The following is a 23,655-nucleotide window of genomic DNA, read 5'->3' as shown; positions in this document are numbered from 1 at the left end:
CATGTGAAGTGCTTTGAGAGGGAGAAAGAGTTATGTAGAGAGAGAAAGCCTGCTTGAGAAGACATGAGTCTGACAAGCACAATTGACCCACCCTCCTTCATGCAGCATGCACTTACAAGGCCCCACCATTCTGTTCTCTTGACTTCTTAACTACAATATTGTATGATGTAATGGGTTGAAAAAAAGATTATACATCTGTTTGATGAAACATCTTTTACTTTGGTTACACATCAAATTATGAAGTTTGAGTTTAAAGCAGAGCAGTGCCCGTAGATGGACAAAAACGGACAACGGTCAGTATTCAAAGGCTTGTCTAAGTTTGAGACACTGCTTACAAGCAGGTTTTTCTGTTCAGCAGTGGCTAAGAGTTATATAATAAAATGAGGGTATTTACAAGATCTAAATTAGCAAAAGAGAATTACAGAAAAGTGTTCTGTAAATGAAAGATTAAAAGAGGTGGTAAATTAGATGTGTTAACATCAGATGTTATTTAAAGAACTAAAAAGTACAATCTTTTTTTAATGACTGTATAGGTCACAGTTCAATATACTGGGCATGGATTATAGGAGAGGAATTAATCTTTTCATTGGAGTCACAGAAAATAGGTTAAACCTGTCTGAGGTGAACCGAGCAGAATTAAGAAGAGAATATATCCATTGAAATCCTGATAATTAGATGGCTCTGAGTTTCCAAAAAAGTGTTATTCATGTGGTCAGGCAAGTATTATTCAATGTTCCCCAGCTGATATATGTATTAGATCATGTCAATAAAATACTGGATGCTGTACATTTTCATATATCCTGAACAATTAGATAGTTAAAGTTCATTGCTAAGAGCTTCATCATTATAAAAGTAGCATATTAGTTAAACACTTTTTTGATTCAACAAAAATGCAAAAAGGCATTAATCAAACAACTGAGATTGATATAACATATACACAGACTTAACTAAATCACAACTTGTGGAAAGACTTCAGAGCAGGTGAACCGTGTGACATTCCAGCACACAAAGGAGTGTGTAGCTTTACAGTGTCTAAAACCAACATCAATGCCACTGCAATGGTAGTGCAAGGATTCTTTCACTCTTTGGCGTTGTTCCAGATGGGGGAAGAGACATCATGTACAGCAGTTTGACAGATGTTGTGTGTGTATTAGTAGGGAATTCTGTCTATTCAACCCTCTGATATCCTATTTAGTTTATTATTTCTGAATGTTTAATCACAGAAAATGCGTTCCAATGCATCTTATAATCGACATCTTAACAAGATATGATTCAATATCATTATATTTACACCGGGTCTAACTATTTGGAAGACTATGCAATGTACCTATTGAGAACATAGTAGTCCTGCCAGTGACCGGAGGAGCGTTAAGAGTAGCTGCAGGTTGAGCTGTGTACCCCACTGGTCATATTCCATTCCATATTACACACTGATGGCACAGGAATTGTTTAATGTTCAGTTTCTTGCACGTGGATATTTTGACATGTAAAGGTATCAAACCTTCCATGACCAATCAAGCCCCAATTACTCAGATTCTAAGCACTATTTTAGATAATATGGTTAACTCGCTAAAATAAAACCAAAGCAACCTTCTAGACAAACATGTTAGTACAATTGCTCTACAGTGTACATTGCGTTTTTTGTTCTGGATCAATAGTATAGGAGTTACATAACAAAGATAGTTGTCTTTGTACCGATGGTCATTGGGGGCAACGTTCTGCACAACATTGCATTTTTACATTACATGTCATTTAGCTGACACTTTTATCCAAAGCGACTTACATTGCATTTTTAACCCATGGTTTTTACATTTTGCCCAGGGAGCAGTTAGGGGTTGGGTGTCTTGGTCAGGGACACTTCAACATGGGACATGCCGCAACTAGGTTTCAAGCCGCCAACCTTGTTGTTCCCAGCACACCCTCTCTACTCCATGCGCCACCGTTGCCAACAGTCAGCAGCTGAGCTAAAATATAGTTAGTGAAACTATATATGAAACGAGCATTTGACTTTCAGTAGATAATGCAGTCGCTGCCGACCATAGCTGTTTTTGCATGTCCATATCTTTGTGTCGACACACACATACCTGTGTTCTTGGGTCTTTACCCAGGGATGTGAGGCTCTGGCTGTATTTGACCACAACGGGAGGCAGTACTTCAACTTCAAGAAGAATCTGTAAAGCGAAACAAGAACAGGGGAGATTGGTCCGACAACTAAATAAATAAATGTTAATGTTAATAATAACTAGTAGTAGTTGCAGTAACCAACCGGATATAAAAAAAACAAAAAGCCTCTCATCTGTCAGAAGTAAGCCAACCTTCACAACCATTCCAGACTTTCTTCTTTTAACAACATATCCTAAACCATCCTAAACCAATCATGTGCAGAAGGTCCCGTGATATAAGAGGAAATAATGATATTGGATACATTCAGAAATCAATATAAATAAGCCCAGACTAAAACCAACTTCTTACTGTCAGCATGACAAAATGGTCAACCAATTTTCTGGGGAACATAAATATTCAAACAATGTTTCACAGCATTCTAGTCAAAAGTCTTGAGTAAATCAACAGAAACATTTGGGTGACACCATCAATGCAAAGAACCATCCAGGTTAAGGAATGGGCCCAAAATACTGGGATCACAACACTGGTATAATATTTTTTTAATAAGCCCTCGCATCATTAATAAACTGTCCTTCATTGTTGTATCGTTGTGTATCATTGCATCTGCTATTGTATATGTGTATTTTGGACTCCAACTAGACCACTTAGTTTCCTGCAGTCACTTGCAGTCTAATAAAAATGTTATGTATTCGGCATTAAGTAAGATTATAGTGCATTAAGTGCTTTACAAGCATAGTGTGAGAGAATTATCTTGATCACACCTTAAAATAAATAAACAGCATGTAGATTAATTAGTAGTTGTTTATCATGAAAATGTTAATTATTTTAGAAATACTTGCCTGGTGATTTCAGTTTGATAGTTTGATGTGAGCTTTTAGCTGGCTTATTGTCTGCTTGAAATGCAACACATTCATTTGTGCTTCCTAATCGCACACAGCAATTTAAATTCTGCATTTCAATGATTGTGGTTCGTGTCCTTTTTATGGAAGATGTTGCAGCGGGCAACCATCATTAGCCTGTGTTTATATGCAGCTAGGTGTGCACAGGATCTAAAAGACCTCCACCTCTATGACAGGCTGGCAATTATTGTGGTTGAGGATTATAAATACAGTATATTTTTCCCAGCAGCTGAATAAAGAAAAGATGGAGATCTGAACATACTTCAGTATGATATTCCGGTTAATAATATAAATAAAATTATAATCTTTTATTCTTAAAATGTGTGTAACAGTCAGTTTTGTATATTGTGGGGTTAAGTAATTTCTGGACAAAGCAGAATTAATTGATCAGCCCTCCAGGCCACTGGAGGATGTAACAAAAATATGATAAGTCAGAAGTTAAAAAAAAATAACAGTAGCAACATCACACAATAGCTAAGAACAAATTCCACTGGCTCTTTCCCCAATACAGCCATGTTTGGATGCCCAATATTTGGATGGTATAGTTTTGTGTCATCAAAGTTTAAAAGGTATTGAAAAAGCCATAAGAAATTTGTGTCTGCAACCAGTATAATCCTTACATCATGCCATTGTTTTCTATTACCACAATATCAACTCGTCTGTTGTCAATAGGTTGGTCAATTTACCGTTCCAACAATTTCGCCCATAAAACTAATGGATGACCATGGAATTTGGTTTAAATATTGCTATATAATCAGCTGAAATCAAATTCACGATTGGTCAATTATTCAAAAGAATTATTTACATATGTTTTTTTCCTGTTTACAATTTTTTTTTTCCTATTTCTTTGATTCTCAATTTCTGCAATATTTGGGATTTGGTCATGGTTAGGCAAATGTACGGTGGCCCTGAAGTGTAAATCACAACGGCAAATAAGAAAACAACGAGATTAACTTCTTACGGAAAGGGTAGGGCCTATCTAGCAGAGGACAGACCGTTTTGATTGGACAAACGGACTGTCTGTCTTTTAATCCATAGCCTTTCGGCGGCGACGGCTAAGGCCAGTGGACGCCGGAGGTGGTGTGCCGCGCACGCTACGGCCGACACGGCTTGGGGACCGGAGTCCAATTCCTTGGCGTGAGGAATTGATTGTGTGGCGGGAGTGCGTGACAACAGACCGAAATGCGTGACTGTCCCGAAAAAAACCTTCACAGTCAGAGAAACTTCAAGCGTTTATAGTAGTATAGTGGATCTGTTGTACTTGACAATACAATAGTAAAAGATCTACTTACACTGTTTATTCCAGAGCCATGTAAACATCGATTAACCCCCACAATTCTACGGATTTTTTTTTCTACAGCACTTTTGATATACAAAACTACAGACATTATCTGTTAATTAAAACACAACTTTTCAGCGTTGGAGTCCTCGCAACTTCACATGCCGGGGCACCGGCCGGACGGCTAGAAACTCAGCCAAGAACCCCTACGCCCCCGCTCTGTCCGAGAGTCGGTCGTCCGTGTGGAGCAAAACCAGGAATCCCGCTTCGCAAATTTTAACTTTAACATTATTAAGGTCTTAGGCCACTCCCCAGCCTACCTCTGGTCAATTTCAGGTTAGAATTAAAAGGACAATATCAATAGTAAAACGATCATTTGACTTTAGGCAGATAGAAAACATCCCCAAGGTGTCACGAAGGGTTAATCAGGACATTCTGATCTACTATTCCAAACTGAAAGCCTCTCAAAATACCATACATAAGCTGATTTCCTTTAATTTCTCCATCAAGAGACTTTTTTTGTTCAAATTCAGGTTAGGATTAAAAGGAAACTATCAAAAGTTACATGATGATTTCACTTCAGACTAATAGTATACATTCCCAAGGTGTCACGCATGGATAAGCAGGACATCCTGATGTACTATTCCAAAATTAAAGCCTCCCGAAATACCATACATGAGCCAAAATATCACAAGACTACATCTGGTCAATTTCAGATTACATTTAAAAGGAAAAAATCAATAGTTACACAGTATTTCCACTTCAGGCATAGAGTACACATCCCCAAGGTCTCACTCGGTGATAACCAGAATATTCTGATGTACCATTTTCAAAATTAAAGCCTCTCGAAATGCCACTGTGGTGGCGGGGCGTGGTTAGCTCAGCTGCAGGGGGGAGAGCGGAGGAGTGGTTCAGGGGACGGTGCCGGTAGGTGAGGAGAAAGCACAGGCGGAAATAATCTGCACTGGTTGTCTCTCTGGTAAAAACAGTGAGCAGGCTCCGGATCGAGGGACGTGAGCAGAGCAGAGCTGAGCACGAGAGTGGAGCAGAGCACGAGAGCTGAGCTGTGCAGAGCTGAGCAGGACAGAGCCGATCCGAGCCGAGCAATAGCGCGACGAACGGCCTCAATCCTGCCCACTGATCCCTTACAAAATACAAGTCGTATTGCTCTCAACGCGTGTCCGTGCGTCCTTACCGAACCCTGCAGTGGTAGCGCTATCACGGCCACAGCCACCTTCGCTTTTTACTGGATACTAGAAAATTTGAATTCCTGATACAAGTAGGTGGCGCTATGACATGATTCAACTTTGCATATCTTCAGGCCCAGAGTGTCATCAAACATGTATAAATTGGAAAGAATCCAATGTTGTCCAGTAGAGTTACAACGGTTTAGTTGTTCTTGGCGAAACATCAACAATGCACCCTCTCGCCACCGATTATCGGATTCTTATAATCTTCACAGTGAAGCACTATCATGGTCTTACCTCTCTGCTACGAAATTTTGAGAGGGATCAGATAAACCTTTGTGGAGCATAACCTGTGAGGAGCAGGGTGTAAAATAAAAAAAACAATGAACTTCTCCCCAGGTGGCGCTATGACTAAAGTTAAAAATGATCTAATGGATGTCTACAGGGTGAGAAGTTCATGCTATATGAGAAATATGGAGAAGATTAGATGAAGTATGGTCAAGTTAAAATGTTCATGCCAAATGGTGGTTTTTCAAAAATGCTCCCTACACACATAGTTTGGAATTTCTTCCGGCATAATGCAATTCCTAGAGCCTAGGTCCTCAAGATCACACTGCGCGAATTTGAAAAGAATCGGGTTTAATCCCTGGGAGGAGTTCGGTCTATTACAACTCTAGGAATTCACGAAAATAGGAAAAAAATAGGCCAAAAAGACAGATTTTCAACGATTAATTGCAGCGACCCCTATTCTTCAAATATTTTTTTAAAATCAGGGTGTGTTCAGGGGTTCAATGTTCGCATGTGTTACAAGTTTGGTGAGGTCATTAGCCTATATCTTCTCAAAACAAGAAGATGTCAAGATGATATTGATGACATTGATCCAATAATGATCGACAGAAACTCTCGTGAAAATCTCGTGACATAGCGTTTTGGAGAAATGGCCAAAAACGTGTTTTTCACAAAATTCAAAATGGCGGAAAATCTAGTTAGGCTCATTTGCATACCATGATTGACTTTTTTGTAGAGCATGTCCAAGCGCACGTATCTGCCAAATTTCAAGGCGATTGGACATCGAGGAGGGGGGAAACTGGCCTAGTGAGGTACTTTTTTACCTTTCTAGGGGGCTCTTATGGAGATATTTCTTCGTACCCAAATGCGAGACCCCCAAATTATCAAATTTTTGAACATTTCAGATATGTATGCCAAATTTAACAACTTTTTGAATATGATAAAGCCCCCAAAAAGGCCCTTACTTTGTGAGAAGAATAATAACAATAATTCCATGAAATACAATAGGTTCCTCTACGACTAGTCGTTGCGAGGACCCTAATAATAATTCCTTGAAATACAATAGGTTCCTCTACGACTAGTCGTTGCGAGGACCCTAATTATATATTAATGTGTACTTTACAAACTCCGTATTTCTGGATGTCAATTTAGCTAACTTTTTTCATTACATTAAACATGAGGCCGTCTTTATAAAAAGATGACGAAGCTGTACTGCTCTTTATGTTGAAACTTTCAGGCATGTTGCCACGCCCAATCAGTGAATTCACAGAGAGTGAACAATGAAAATAGGCTTAAAATGCAGATATTGAGCGTCATCAGCTCCTTAATTAGTACCGCTAATTGCATAAAAAGAGATCAATTGTCTACTGCATCATAATTCATACAGTGAACATACAGAGCTTTTAATTGAGAAAAAAGAAAAGAGAGAGAGAGCTGTCAGTACAATCATGAGAGAACAGTAGTGAGGCAGAAACACTCCAGATGTCACCTCTGTGTGTGTGTGTGTGTGTGTGTGTGTGTGTGTGTGTGTGTGTGTGTGTGTGTGTGTGTTGGAGTGCTTGCTTGTGTGTGCTGGTGTTTGTGTATCCAAGACAAAAGGTGGAAGGAGAGAATGGGTTTGGCCTAAATTTAGCTTTTTCTCACCCACACCCATCCACACACACACAGACAGTTGGGTTTCCATTACTTTTTGAACATTTAATTGACTAACTGATTTAACTATTTTTCTGTGGACCATAACCTTTTCCAGTCTATAGACTATGAACCCTTACCGTAATCTGAACCACGTCTTCACTCCTTAATTGTATTATTTAGATTCTGGGGATGTGGAAGTGTCCCTATTTCTTCATGACTGTGTTATCAGAAAGGTGTCCTCACAATCTGCCCCCAACAGACACGCTTACACACAATGATACTCACACAATGACACACGGACACACTCTGACTGTCAGAGTGCTTCACTTCTCTTTCGGGTCACTGGCAGGTCTTACACATCATGCGCTCATCAAACTGTGAGTGTGGAGTTGTGTGTGTGTGTGTGTGTGTGTGTCAGCTCGTCAGTGTGAGAGAGCAACATAATGGAGGAGTGTCTATACCAGTGTCTGCACAAGTACTTACCATGCATAGACTGAAATGCACAGTGACTATCTCCCTGCTGATGGCTAAACACTCCCCCCTCTTCTTTACACACAGGTAAAACTACAAAAATAAATTGTATAAATTTGCAGTGGAATATTATAACTGATAACCTCTGCATTGAATACAGCTTAGCAATAAAAGATGAAAGACAGGTCCTGTGTGGTTAGGCCATTACTTAGCACTGTGCTAACAGCACAGTGTCAGCCTACTCCATGTTTGTAGTGGTGTCTCCTCCAGATGACCTTTTCTTTCTGATGTGGAAAAGCTCCATATTCCAGCACGTAACAGTGCAGTTGAACTGCCTGATAGCCACAGTTACAGAAAATCATATTAAGTCATCTAATGTTCTTATTAAGCCAAAGTTTAAATTATTTTGAAATAATTATAAGTATATATATATATATAAGTAATAGTAAATTACATGTTAGCTCCCTTAAACTATGCCAGAGAGAGATGTTGTGGTTACACAAAGATTACTTGTAAAGATTATTGCAAAGAAATGGAAATTGTTGGAATTTATATAAATGAAAATCATAAACTTGTTAACATGGTTTTCCAATGGAGTTCATTTTCAAATTCTCTTAAATTTCAACTTTCAAATCCTTCTGCTTCGCCAATCTTTCAGCAACAAACACTATTTGAACTTTAAAATGTTGGCAAAAGTCTAAACTATTTTATTTAAAAAACAACTTTTTAATATCTATTTTACTTTTTTCATAATCACTGATTATGTTTCATTAGTTTTTCAGTCCGTTTCTGAGATTTACATGTGTGTGTATTGCGTTTCTTAGAGAGAAAGATAAAGACCTTAAAGACCAGTGCCAGAATCTGGTTACAAACATATTTCTATCTTGCTCTCACGGCCACAATATCCACTCTTCAGGCTTTATTGCTGAATCACAATGATGCCATGCTTGTGCTAGTTGTACTCACGTGAGAATGGAATCCCACAGACATTTACTTTTGGCCTGGGACGCCTGAGAGTCTCAATCTCCATAGGCTCCAATACAAATATGGTGACATATTTCTCAAAAAAAACAGAAGGTACACGTTTTGAAAAAGTGCCATTAGAGTCGTAATTATGACCACATATAAATAACCTGGACGTGTTCGGAGTCTTGGGTCTCTCAAAATCACCTTATTTTTTTGGAAAACCATTATAGTTTTGCACTAAAGGACACTTGTTTGAGGTGTGGATTCTGTGTAAATCGCTGTTATGCTCTCTGCCCTTTGATCGGCTCGTTGAATGGACCCAGGTGCGTGGTTACTGTGGTTACTCAGACACACACTGCAGTCTCTGTATCTGTTTCTCACACAGCTGGACGATAAAAGCTGATTAGTGGAGTGACATGACGCAGGCATGCTTTCTGTCAACCGGCCAAAATCACGAAGCCCCTCGCTCATCGCTGCTGACTCCCCGTGCAGCGTGGAGGACATCGGGCTGGCTGTGGGGGAGAAGGTTGGGCACGGCAGCATTGTCGGCCTCGCACATGAACAGTGCCACGGTCTTCTTCCTGGACCAGTTGGAGAAGTTGAACCGTGTCGTTGAGACAGGCCTCACGGTAAATTAATTGTTTGCCTAGGGGTTGCCGTTAACACAACCGGCAACAGAAATCATGTTTTCAAATGTCCCTCCGTTCATTACAGACGAGTTCCTCAGTTCCTCCTGAAAGGAGATGTCACCGATCAAAAAGATATTGTCTGGATGCAGGTCTCAGTTGCTGAAGCACGTAGTGTCTCACCGCAGACACCTGTCCCGACCGGGGACCCCGTGGCTGTGGGGCCCGTTCCGGTTCCCAGGCGCCGCGGTGGTGATGCTGCTGTGCCTGACCAGCACTGGATGAGTGCGAGTGTGAGTGGTGATCTTGTCCAGGCCAGCATGGGGGAGGCAGAGCAGGTTGGCGGAGGAATTGAAAGTATTTCAATTCCTCCGCCAACCTGAAGAATTTCTAGTCTTCTGACCACTCAAAGCGCTTTAACACTACATGACATCATTCACCCATTCACACCCATTCATACACTGATGACAGGAGAACCATACACAGTGACACCTGCCATCAGTAACTACCATTCATACGCTGTAGTCGCAGCTACAGGAGCAATGTTGGGTTAAGTGTCTTGCCCAAGGACAGCCGGCAACTCAGGAGGTGTTCTGTGTCCCCCAGCCGGCCATTCCGGAGGTGTTCCGCGTCCTCCAGCCGGCCATTCCGGAGGTGTTCCATGTTTCCCAGCCAGCTATTCCAGAGACGTTCAGTGCCCTGCAGTCGGCGCTCCGGAGCCAGACTGCTGACCGTCCGCTGGGCCGACCACCAGAGTTTTCCCGGGCGTCTGGCCGCCCGCCGACCAATGTCTCAGGCCCCTGTGATTGTCTGATTGTTTCCACCTGTGTCCAATCACCTGCACCTCCCTAGTGTATTTAAGCAGTGTGTGTCTCTTGTCACTTGTCGCGTCATTGTCGATTGTCCTGGATGTTTCGTGGTTCCGGCCTGTATTTTTGCCTTTTTGCCCTTTTGGGAGTTTTTGACTATTAAAGTCCTTTTGTGTTTCGTAAAGTCTGCGTTTGAGTCCTGCCTTCCCCGCATCCCTGAAAGGACACGCAGACTGGTCTGGGGCAGAGGCAGTCAGAGGACAGTGACGAGGAGATGTCGTACTGCAGTGATCCTCCAACGGGGTTTTTAAGTAACAGCCAGCAACAAAAGATGTACACTTCTGAAAAATAGGAACATTCTTAGGAAAACAAGAAGCAAAAAGGTTATAAAATGTATTTTTTAGATCTAAGTTTGTTTTGCACCTCTGCCAGACACCACATGAGTGGAGGAGTCCATGTCAGGATTGGGTAGGAAGGCAGGACTCAAACGCAGACTTTTAACAAAAAACGACTTTAATAGTCAAAAAGGCAATAAAGAAAAGGCCAACGGGCAAAAACACACACACAGGAACCGGGGGGAAAAAGGCAGGCAAGAACGAGGAACGTCCAGACCATAGACGTGGAACATCCGGGACAATAGACAATGATGCGACAAATGACAAGAGACACACACTGATTTAAATACACTAGGGAGGTGCAGGTGATTGGACACAGGTGGAAACAATCAGACGATCACAGGGGACGACAGGACAAGGCAGGAAGTGAAGTTACCCGGGGACACGAGTGGCAGAAAACTACAAAATAAGACAGGAAGTGAACCACATCGTGACAGTCCGGCCTCTCTGGGCAGGAGGGTTTTTAGATTAAAAAAACTGTTCAAAGGAGGCAGAGCGATGAACATAATGTCAACATCTTCAATATATGTTTTAATTAATTCATTGGTTTTTATTTTTGTGGTAAATCTACTCACAATGAATACTTTTAAAGTGGGGAGTTTAAATGTAAACCGAGCTGGAGATGAAAAGAAGAAAGCATGTATTTATGAATATAATAATATTAAGCGTATGTTCTCTTCTTACAAGAAACACATCGCAACAGCACCAAAGAGGCCGACTGGATGAGGTGAATGAAGGGGAAGTCCTCCTGAGCCACAATACAAACAGTCTTTTAAGGTCTTTTAATCCATTGTTACCGGAGGTCAAACACATCATCAAGGGGAGGTTGTTTTTAGTCAAGTCACCTTTTTACTGTTGTTTTTATCAATGTGTATGCTCCAACAATCGGTGCAGAGAGAAAGCTATTTTTACAAAAAGTTAATGTTTTAAATGGCTGTGCCTCAGAGGATTGTTTTATTCTTGAGTGGGGATTTTAACTGCATGGAAAATTATTTAAAAGACTGCAGAGCCACATCCATCTTCACAGCACGCTCTGAAGTAGCTGGTCCAGTCTCACGGCCTGGTGGAAGTTTGGAGAAGGCAGACTGCCGGCAGTACACGTGGTCCCGTTTTAGAGAAGGTAGAATCTCCTCACGCAGGTTAGATCGTTTTTATGTTTTTAAGCAGCATTTTTATATTTTCAAGATGTGCAATTTTGTCCCTACTGGTTTTACTGATCATTCTTTGATAAAATGTTTTTATTGGAAACTTTTTCATATTGGCATTAGCTTTTGATCAGCATTTTAGAGAGGACCTTTTTATGTCTTGGGTGTTTAGGCTGAGGAAGAGCGATTTTAGCAGTCTTAGACAGTGGTGGGACTATGGTAAGATTGAGTTTAGGCTCCTCCGTCAGAAGCAAACCTTCAATGTCACCAGAGACATCGCTATATCTATAAAGGACATGGATAGTGGACTGATATAGTGGAACTAGGGCGTTTAAGAAAGTCAACAGGAGATCGAGGACATATTGAAGTTCTCAAAGGAAAAAATGCCTCTGACCGACCTGTTTGATGTTAAAGTTCAGGGTACACCGGTCTAGCTTCTCCTTTGGCCTGGAGAAGAAGAGTGGGCAGGGAAGGGTTGTAGAGCCAGGCCAGATTAGAAGGTAAGGTTTTTCTCCTCCCTGTATAACAGTGAGTACAAGGGGGCACTCCTCCAGCTGTGGCACCGTCTCACCTGCCTTGACCCTCCCTCGGGCTTCCTGGCCCACATACAAAGAAAAATGGTGGATTTGTTTTGGGGCAGTCTACTCTGGGGTGCTGTTTTAGCCAGGGAGGAGTGGGGACTGGGCCTCGTCCACCTGGCCAGCCGGAGGGCCACTTTTAGACTCCAGTTTATACAAAAATATCTCACAGGTCTAGATGCTTTGGTATGGAGCGACGTGGCCAGCTGTATTTTCAGACGTGCAAACAATCTGGGGCTGGACACTGCTGATTTTAATTCATTTTAATTTAAAGTCTTGGGCCTGAAAACGGAAAACAAATGTCAGAAAGACTGAAAACAAATGTCAGAAAGAACACTTGGTACTGTTTTGGTACACAGTAAAATTCTTAGAGTTAATTTTCTGGTGTTAGGTAAAAGTGTTGTGCAAAGTTGAAATCACACTGCAAAAAGTTGATTCAACTCTTACAGAGTCAATTGTATGAAAGGGTTGGAGTCATCATGCATCGTGTCAAGATCAGATTCATTTGCGACATTTAGTAGAGTTAAATTAACTCTTTGATAGGTTTGAAATGTAACTGTACAGTGTCACACTTCTTGGTGTTTGGTTTAACTCTACGTCCTGTGGGTTGGAGAGGGTGAGCCGGGAACCACAAGGTTGGCGGTTTGAACCCCGGCTGCTCCATGTCAAAGTGTCCTTGAGCAACACACCTAACCCCTAATTGTCCCCAGGCTAAAATGTGAAAACCATGGGTTAAAAATGCAATCTAAGTCACTTTGGATAAACGTGTCAGCTAAATGACATGTAATGTATTTAACACTGGGCAGATTTATTTTTGACACTTATTCCGAGTTAACTTGTTAACACTTCGTTTAGTGTTGATTTAACACTGACAAGATTGGGACAATATACACCAGCTTAGAGTTAAAATTGAATCTCACAGTCAATATAACTCTCTGAAATTTCCTGTGTAACCCTCTTCTTTGCTACATTCAAAGGGATGTTCTTTGTAGAACATGCATATATTTTGCCAAAGAATTATGATCCTATGGGAAAAAAGAGAGGCACTTAAATAGAAAATGGAAGGGACAAATGGAAAGAAATTGATGCCTCACACAGTGTGATAGAGATTAAAAATAACATCCACTCATACACACGATGATGCTTCAGAGTGAGAGGAAGATGGTAAATGAAAAATGATCCACTCTCTCACAAAACAAATGATCACAATTGATTTACTCACAAATCTCTCAACTAACATTTTAGTATTCATAAAAAAAGCTTAGAACAACAAATGTCTTGCGTGCGTTCTGTATATAATCACAAAAACTAAGCTTTTTGACTATATTCACAACAAAACTTAATTCACAAATATGTTTTTCTATCTTGATAGATTCATTAAGCAGAAAGCAACAACAGTTCATCTGTTATTGGACCAGTGCACTGTGCTTGGGGCTGCAGATGGCTCATCATTATCTTTCAACGAGCAAGGGTAATTCTCCTGGATATCCTCAACAGCCTGGGGCCGAGACTGAGCGGGGGTGGAGAGGGGACGCAGCTCGTCCCTCCACCTGTCTAAATGATCCATGCTCTCTCCTCCCTGCATACGAGGGCAGTACAAAACGGGTGGGTGACCTGTGGGTGACCATACTGTATCCCAAGCATCTGTCAGCCCCTCGCTCACAAATCTCTCTCCCTCTACACTATACATTACACCTCAAAAGTATTGTTGATATGATGATTGTTGATACTATTCAACAACATTGTCATTGATCGGTTACCCTGATTGCGTCTAGTGGTGGTATTGTATAGTAGAAACCACGAGCGGTTTCAGCCCTGGCTGCTCCATGTCCCATACCGAAGTATCCTTGAGCAAGACACCTTACTCCTAATTTCTCCCCGGGCAAAAATGTAAAAAGCCATGTGTTAAATGCAAAAAATGCAATGTAAGTCACTTTTGATAAAAGCGTCAGCTAAATGACCTGTGATGTAATGTAGTTGGAGGATGGTGGCACCCTCATGTTTCCACCCGTGGGGACAATACATATTTGCAAATGTAAATTCTTCACTTCACTGCTCTTCACTGCTCTCCTAGGTTGTAATGCTTATGTGTAATTACGAGTCAGACATTTCCCAGTTGTGTGAGAGCTGTCCCTCCAATTCCTTCCGACTTGTCCTATTATAGTGATCTCCAAGCCTCAATTCACTTATATCACAATATCCATCCATCCATCCATCCATCCATTGTCAAACCGCTTATCCTGCACACAGGGTCGCGGGGGGGGCTGGAGTCCATCCCAGCCAACTTCGGGCGATAGACGGGGTACACCCTGGATTGGTCGCCAGCCAATCGCAGGGCAACACAGAGACACACAACCACTCACACCCACATTCACACCACTATGGTCAATTTAAAGTCCCCAATTAACCTGATCCCCAGAGCATGTCTTTGGACTGTGGGAGGAAGCCGGAGAACCCGGAGAGAACCCACGCAGACACAGGGAGAACATGCAGACTCCACACAGAAATGCCACTGGGCGGAATCGAACCCAGGACCTTCTTGCTGTGAGGCAACAGTGCTAACCACCACGCCACCGTGCCGCCCAAAGATACATTTCCAAGCCTAAATATATATCCATCTGGACATCATTAGAGACCGAAGTAGACCCAGGATTTCTACCTACATAAAGGTCAACTTTACCTACTAAACAGGCCTTGCTGCAACAACACAACAAAACAATTGCTGGATTAAGAACTATGTAAATATTAAGGAGTCTCCTTTTTACACTAGGGCCTAGAGGGCCTCCATGGGTTCTGGAGCTCCCCTGTGGTTCACCAGCCAGGACTTCACATACAGTGCTTGATTGAATTTTGTGAGTGGCGGGCCATTCAAGTTAATAACTGACACTCATGTAGGCTATAACTACCTATGGCAGCATAAATCGCCTATACAGCAAGTTTTTTTCACATTGAGAACTGACGTGATTTCAAAGTGTGGTTCCAGTGTGTTTCGCTTACAGGCTACGCTACACCTTTCATGACTTCAAATAACATATTGATTAAGCATATAGGCCTCTTCAGTGAAGAACAGCTTGGCTCCCCGCTCACGTTTCTATGCGGGAGACATTTTGAGAAGGGCGAAGGGGAGGGGGGAGCCCCCCCCTTTAAATACTCCAGACAGCGCATTTCATTAAGTTTATGATATGATGACAATGCATCATCATCAACACTTGGCTATGGAGGTGAATCTTTAAAAGGTTATACTTTAAATGCAGTTCACTTCGCTAACAATACGTCTAACTGGCTTCCACAGAATCTGACTACAATCGTCAATGGGTTAGCCTAATTTGCAGCAATATACGTGAGGAGAAATACTCATCAATTTGAATCAAATTGTATTAGGCCTATTTAGATTGAACCTGAATGTTTTATCAGGTCTATTTAGATGGAACCCTATCATTTTATGGGATGGACCCGGGAAGACGGCCTTCATCGTATTTGAAAGCATGTTATTATTAGCGTTGTTCCCGCTCTTAATATGATGTTGTGTGAACCAAAACAACGATTTAAAACGGGAATTGATCTTCTTCAGTCTTACTTTGTACTCCAGACCTTTTGTCAGCATCTGTGTGAGTGGGAGCACTTGATGGTCTCTTCAAGAATCTCCTTTTATCCATGGCTAATTACTGAGGGGGACATGCTAATCCACACGTGTATGCATTTACATACTTTGGTGGAGCTGCAGCAGCCACATGCGACTGATTGGAGTGTCACAGACATAATGCAGCACATAACATTATTCAGACTACGGTATTTATATATTCAACAATATGAAAAATAGACACAACATTTTGTGGGGGTGTTCCAACAGCAGAATACAAGACACAGGTGACTTTGAGGTAAGTAATGCCAAGTGGGTGGTAGTTTGTAAAAAAACAAACAAGAAAATACTTGGCACGTTGCCTTCATGCTATGTTAAATTTGTTCAAGAACAATTGGGAGTTAAAATTTAGGAAAGGAACTCGAGGACTGCCGTGGTTGCATGCTCATATGGTCATAACTCATGGTCATAACATGACAGAAAGTGCCTTGGCTTTATAAGACTAATGTATAGTTTTAAACTAGACTGTCTGTAATTGTTATCAGAATTAACTTGCTAGCAAGGGTGTTTGAACTGATTAACTCGCTTTGTTTTAAAAAAAGAAACAATATCCCATTTTTAAATTGAAATAGTATGATTAATTGTGATTTGCAGAGAGGCTGAGAAAACACTAGTGTATGGCGGGGAAAACATGTTCTTGGAAAGGTCTAAAGAAGTAAAGAGAGAGAGCATGGAAAGGAAATGTGAAAGTAAATGTAATAGTAGAAGGATAAAAGAAGAGAATTATGGCCAAAGCATGTGGCACAAAGTGGAACAAAAGAGGATGTTGGATGGAGAAAGAGAAAAATGGAATACAATAAGTGTTGAGGAGGATATGAAACAGGGTATTTGAAAGAACATGTAGTAGAGGGGACAAAGTGGAAAAATAATAAAATAAAGAGGATGGAAGATGAGGGAAGGCAGGAATGTACGAAGGGAAATAGGGAAAGAGCGACAGTAAGCAAATAAATAGGAAATTGATTTCCAGGTGTCCTAAGGGAATTACAAGGTACAAAGGAACCGTATGAAGTGGCTGCAACTACTGTATGTACTGTTCTCTGTGTAAACAAATGTGACAACAAGGGGATTTTAGGAGAGAACTGAGCTGAAGAATTAAGTATATATTTTACCTGTAGGCATGGAGACCCAACTACAATCTGAGGTGGTCGAAATCGGAATACCATTCCAGGGAGGCTCACATTGTAATAGGATGTCCTCTAAGGCAGTGGTCCCCAATCTTTTCATCACCGCGGACCGGTCAATGCTTGACAATTGTACTGCGGACCGGGGGGGGGTAATATAAAGTGCATGAAAATTTTTACTCACCATAACGCTAAATAAATGAGAGCCCTGAGCTTGTTTCTCTGCAACGAGATGGTCCCATCTTGGGGTAATGGGAGAGACTGACACCCGAAGTGTGTTGCTTATGTCCAGTCTACTCCGTTGTTTTGTTTTGGTTGCTGTCACGGCAGAAAACCCTGCTTCACACAGATAGGATGTCGGAAATGGCAACAGGGTTTTCAGTGCTGTGGTTGCGATCTCCGGGTATTCTGCCATTACTTTAATCCAGAACACCGGCAGAGTTTTTGTCTCGAAAATACTTTTGAAGCCGCCGTTGTTTGCGATCTCCAGCAGTTTATCCTCTTCTTGCACAGACATGCTGGATTCCCCTGGTTTGTTGATAAATGGGTCGCGGCTCCATTCCATGGCAGTTCGTGGGTCCTTTTTGGTTGGGAAATAGCGCTCGAACTCTTTTAAAAGCAAAGACAGGTGATCGTGCACCAGCTGGGAGAATGAAGGCTCAGGCTCAGGCGCACAAAATCCCCGCTAATGTTTGAAACATGTCCAATATGCCTCTGTTCACGCGCCGTCCCCACAAATCCAGTTGGGCTTTAAATGCAGCTACTTTATCTGCCAAGTTGAAGACCGTTGTCCGTTTTCCCTGAAGTGACAGATTTAATTCATTGAGCAGGCTGAATATGTCACACAAGTATGCCAGTTTTACGACCCATTCCTCGTCTCTGAAATGTGCTGCCAGCGGTGACTTCTTTTCTGAGAAAAATCTTTGCAGCGGCTCTCGTAGTTCAAACACTCTGGCCAGCCATTTCCCTCAGGATAACCATCTTATTACTGTGTATAAGATAAGCCGTGTGTGCTCCGCGTTCATCTCCTCACAAAGCTGCTCAAAAAGGCGTGAGTTAAGGGCGTGTGATTTGATGTGGTTAATAACTTTCTAGCTGTATAGCTGTTCAATTCTGGTGGCATTTTTCGGCTTGCCAGCATTTCCCTGTGAATGATACAATGCGTAGATTCACACTCAGGTGCAACCTCCTTCATCCTGTGTTTGTCACGGTGTGGTTCACTTCCTGTTGTATTTTGTAGTTTTCTGCCACTCGTGTCCCCGGGTAACTTCACTTCCTGCCTTGTCCCGTCATCCCCTGTGATCGTCTAATAGTTTCCACCTGTGTCCAATCACCTGCACCTCCCTTGTGTATTTAAGCCGTGTGTCTCTTGTGTCACTTGTCGCGTCATTGTCTTTCGCCACGCATGTTCTTGTCTCTTGTTGTGGATGGCTGTAGTTTCTTGCCTGCTGTTTTTCCTCCCGGTTCCTGTGTTTTTGGCCTTTTGACTATTAAAGTCTTTTGTTTTCCTGACAAGTCTGCGTTTGAGTCCTGCCTCCCACCCGCACCCCCTGACAGTGTCTGTGCATATGCCGACACAAAAGGACCATTTAAGTTTTCCTAACATATAACCATCCAGCGACTTGAACAGTTCTGCGGCTGTGGTGTTGGTTGGCAACGATATCGCACATAAACAAGTAGTATTGCCTTGTTATCAACATCCGTAGATTCGTCTACCTGCAGTGCGTACCACGGTGACGTATTAATCCTCTCCAACAATTGTTTCTCAATGTCTTCGGCTATTTCCTCAATGCATCGGGTCACAGTGCTAGCTGACAAAGGTACCCATGCTATCTTGTTAACAGCAGCCTCTCCTAGAAGTTCGCGGCAAATGTCTTTAGTGGAGGGCAAGATCAACTCTTCACCAATAGTGAATGGCTTTTTAGCCTTAGCAATACGGTTAGCCACCAAGTATGATGCTCTCAGTCCTTTCGCACTTATTGATGTGGTGGCCGCCAGTAATTCCTTCTGTCCTTCGTGTTCCCGTTTTTTTCTTTCAAAATACTCCGGGGGCTTGTTTTTTAATCCAGGGTGCTTGGTCTCAAAGTGGCGAAGCAATTTTGAAGGCTTCATTGCCTCATTAGAGAGCCGTTCGCCGCATATTATGCAGAGCGGGCTTGGTCTGTGGGAATCACCTGTCGCGATACTCCTGGTAAAACTTTCTTTTTCTTGGAGGTTGTAGGCTCTTCTTCTGTCTCTTCACTGGCCCTTTTCCCCTTCGAGAAGAAACTTTCCAAAGACGTCTGTGTTTTGCTCATTTTGCTAGCTTGTGGGTTAAATTTTTGGCGCTCAAGTGTCACTGAGAGAATCCGGTCATTTTTCAAAATAAAAGATTGTTCAGAAAAATGAACGAAAATAATTATTTCTTGGGCGGCCCGGTCCGCGGACCGGTGGTTGGGGACCACTGCTCTAAGATATATGTTAAATGTTCATCCTTTGCATGTAAGAGTTAATGCTGTCAATCAACAAAAACATGATAATTGACTACCGGTTCCTAATGATTTTATGGTTCTATTGTTTGTATTCTTCTACACATGCAGTATATTTTAGAATTTGTTCAAATGCCTCGTCTTAAAGACACTTGAAGACAATTAATTGCAACAGTTGTGTATTAAATTTGTTTTCTTATTGTTATTTTATTTGTGGGGAAATCCACTTAGATAAATAAACAGTTTCTGGCATTTAGTTTAAAATTACAAATTGACATCATGTAGAGTCTATCTTAAGTCATCCATAAAAAAGTTAGAGATGACATTGGACTGCGATTGAAAAACAATAACAGCTAGCACACCAGCACTGCCTTCCTTCAACTGTAGTCTAGTAATTAGTTGTACTACGGTTGTAACCGTAATTCCACTGTATGATAACCTTGTCTCATGAAATATTAAGACATAATGGTTGTCCATTGCTTGATTTTATTACTGATAGCAGTAACATAAAATCTTTAAATCTAGTCCCAATTGAAACATCACAAGCTTTTACAACAGTGGTCCTCATCCAATGGGTGTTTATATGATTAGATTAGATTCAACTTTATTGTCATTGCACAGAGTACAAGTACTGAGGCAACGAAATGCAGTTTAGCATCCAACCAGAAGATTAAAATAGCAAAAAGTGCAGAGTATGTGCATATGTAATGTGTAATAAGTGAATAAATAGATATGTATAGGAAGAAATAGATATGCAATATGAACAGTAAGAAATGGATATGCAATATGAACAGTATTTGGGACAAGAATAGCAGCAATTGAGGTAAGAAGTGTTGGTATGATAAGTATATGTAAAGTGCAGGTGTGAGTATTAGTGGTGGTAATAAGTGAGATGAAGTGAAAGAGGTATTAGTAATATTGTATTTAAGAGGTATTGTAGGTATAAGTACGATTGATACAGTAATGTGTAAGTGGTAGAAAAAAAACATTCTGGTGCAAATGTTCAGTGGCAGTCAAGCCAGGGTGGAGGAGGGAAGTACAGTGCAAATGTTCAGTGGCTGGAGGAGGGTGTGGCAGTCAAGCCAGGGTGGAGGGGGGGAAGTACAGTCACTGAGGGAGATTTGTGTGGGGGTGGGGGGCAGAGTTCAGTAGAATGACAGCCGCAGGGATGAAGCTGTTCCTGAACCTGTTGGTCGGGGAACGGAGCACCCTGTAGCGCCTCCCAGAGGGGAGGAGGGCAAACGGTCTGTGGCTGGGGTGAGAGCTGTCCTTTTTGATGCTGCGTGCCCTCCGCAGACATCTCTTGCTCTGGACACCCTCAATGGTAGGGAGTGAGGAACCGGTGATGCGTTGGGCAGTTTTTACCACCATCTGCAATGATTTACGGTCCGCGACAGAGCAGCTGCCATACCATACTGAGATGCAGTTTGTAAGGATGCTCTCTATAGTACAGCGGTAGAAATTCTCTAGAATCTGAGGAGACGGATGGGCCTTCTTCCGTCTCCTCAGGAAGAAGACGCTGGTGTGCTTTCTTTACCAGGGATGAGGTGTTGAGGGTCCAAGAGAGGTCCTCAGGGATGTAAACACCCAGGAACTTGAAGCTGGCGACACGCTCAACCTCCGTCCCGTTGATATGGATGGGGATGTGTGTGCCAGTTTTGCATATGAACGTATATTTTACTTTTTTTTCTCTAAGAATGTTTTTATTTGGTTTCACCTTGTTCACCGTTTTTTCTGCTGTGCCACTGAGCAGTCGCATTAAATGCAGAAATGCAAAAATGTATACGAAAACCTTGAACATACAAATTCGTAGTGATACATGATGATAAATAAATACGGACTGCAACTGATGACGTCACCCTATTCAAAGTGAATGGGGACCTGCACCCCGTAAACACACTTCGTGAAGTCTAACCATGTAAAATAAACGTGTTATGATTGCATTTTTAACGAGAAATTAATGTTAAATTGTAAGAATACAATACTAACCCTAACCCCCTCAAAAAATCCAACATGGCAGAGAGACGTTCACTCAAGAATCCAACATGGTCCGCCATGTTGTTCACTCAAGGGCCGTGGTTAACCACCGCCAGTTCGTATACATTTTTACGAACAGGTTTTGGAGATCACGTTGAAATAGTGGTGACTTATCAGTGCAGCAGAGGTGATGTCACCCTCATTCAAACTGTCATAGCAGGGACATCTTGGATCTCCAAGAACTATTGTAGATATGGATATGGACAATGGATAGGAAAATGGTTCAAGTGATACACAAGGCAGAATTATGTTGTAACTGAGTTGGGCAACATGAACAGAGTTTTATGTCATTTTTTGGATGGTAAAAACAGTTAGCATCATGCTACATTTTTGGGGAAAATGTCTTTTATAAGGTAATCCATTTGAGGACGTTACAGATGGTGCCGCCTCTCTGTAAACAAATTATATTTTCACAAAAAGACTTTCAAAGTCAGACATGGTGGTGCAACGTGCTTGCCGCACCGGAACTTCAACAAGGCTTAATTTTTCATTTTTGAAATGTGAATCGACTTTTTCCAGGAGCGAACAGTGACGGTTGGAAGCTGAAATCCTAAATAAAAACTTTGCACATTTGGGACACATGTTTGATGAGACAAAATTGTGCTGAGTGCTTCTCAGTTTCACGTTGCTCTGGCTTAATGTTTCTGCCTCAATAAACAAATACACACGTACTAAATCAGCCCTACACTCCAAACAATCAAAGCACTTATGCATCTGGAGGGAAAATGCTTTAGTCATTAAGTCTAAATGTAAATGTGTCTGCATGGCTAATAGTCAGTAAAAGGTTGCTTACTCGCGGGCACATCCAGCAGAAATGGTGTGTTTATTTATTTGTTCCCTAGCAGTATTGGTGAGGGGTTGAAAATCCCTTAACAAAGTTTACACAGTAGAGTGAATATTATGGAACAGTTTTGCATAAAAGTTATTTTTATTGGGATTAAAGAAAATGTTCTCCCAGTAAAAATAGCTAAAGATAGCAGGTCTCAACTTGAAGGCTCCTATTGCCCAGCAGCACATATGGCAGCCTAAGCTACTGCCAGATATTTTATAGAGTTCCTTTTAGCCAAATGCTTTTAATCAATTTGAGTTTTTCTTGTAGTTACACTGTGTATATGTATTTTACTCTACTTGGCTTCTATTGTGAAAGGTAAGAATAGAAGGGCCTTTCTCAAGGATGAAATTTGCCTGTCTTGGTTCGGACTGTATAACGATTCCATGTTGAGTAGGAGGGGTTAGACAATATTTCATGGACCGGTCTTGAAGGTGTGGGCTTCACAAAGCTTAGAGTAGTAATCCTGACTATCAATGTGAAACTGTCCACACCCTGGGCTATCATGTAGATGTTCTTTTAGCCTCATGTCTCCATGTTTTAGAGCAGGGCTGCTCAACATGTCAAAGGAAGTACCAGTCGATTGCGTGCCATCGATAAAAAAATGACGTCACGTCCCACATGCACGGTCTACCGCGGGAGATTACCGAAAGTAATGGTAATGGGATTTAGCAATTCTTGCTTACTAACGGACGGATTTAATTTCCTTCCAAAGCAACCCAGGCTGACTCCCGTAAGGTAATAACCAAGAAAGTGCGCTCGTTGTTTTCTTCATAATGACTCCTTATGACCCCCGTCAGCCGGCATCGCCATGAAAATCTTAAACATACAAATTCGTAACAATACATACAAACTGCGGGGGTTAACCACGCCCCTTGTGTGAACAACATGGCGGACCATGTTGGATTCTTGAGTGAACGTCTCTCCGCCATGTTGGATTTTTTGAGGGGGTTAGGGTTAGTATTCTATTCTTACAAGTTAACCTTGATTTCTCGTTAAAAATGCAATCATAACACGTTTATTTTACATCGTTAGACTTCACAAAGTGTGTTTACGGGGTGCAGGTCTCCATTCACTTTGAATAGGGTGACGTCATCAGTTGCAGTCCGTATTTATTTTGTATGTATCACTACAAATTTGTATGTTCAAGATTTTCGT

At 41.6% G+C, this 23,655-nt stretch overlaps 1 protein-coding gene across 1 annotated transcript in view; it reads right to left on the bottom strand.

Moving 5' to 3' along the window:
* tenm3 (teneurin transmembrane protein 3) overlaps positions 1 to 23,655 on the bottom strand; it is a 414,027-nt gene that overhangs the window by 378,189 nt on the left and 12,183 nt on the right. Inside the window, exon 2 of the mRNA XM_078080162.1 lies at positions 2,085 to 2,171. The gene's annotated coding sequence lies outside the window, so the exon portion shown is untranslated. The remainder of the gene's footprint in view (positions 1 to 2,084; positions 2,172 to 23,655) is intronic.

Source organism: Gasterosteus aculeatus, chromosome 9 (genome assembly GCF_964276395.1).
Source record: "Gasterosteus aculeatus chromosome 9, fGasAcu3.hap1.1, whole genome shotgun sequence".
Classification (NCBI taxonomy): Eukaryota; Metazoa; Chordata; class Actinopteri; order Perciformes; family Gasterosteidae; genus Gasterosteus; species Gasterosteus aculeatus.
The sequence above is the reverse complement of the archived record's forward strand: the minus strand, read 5'-3'. Positions and strand labels throughout refer to the sequence as shown.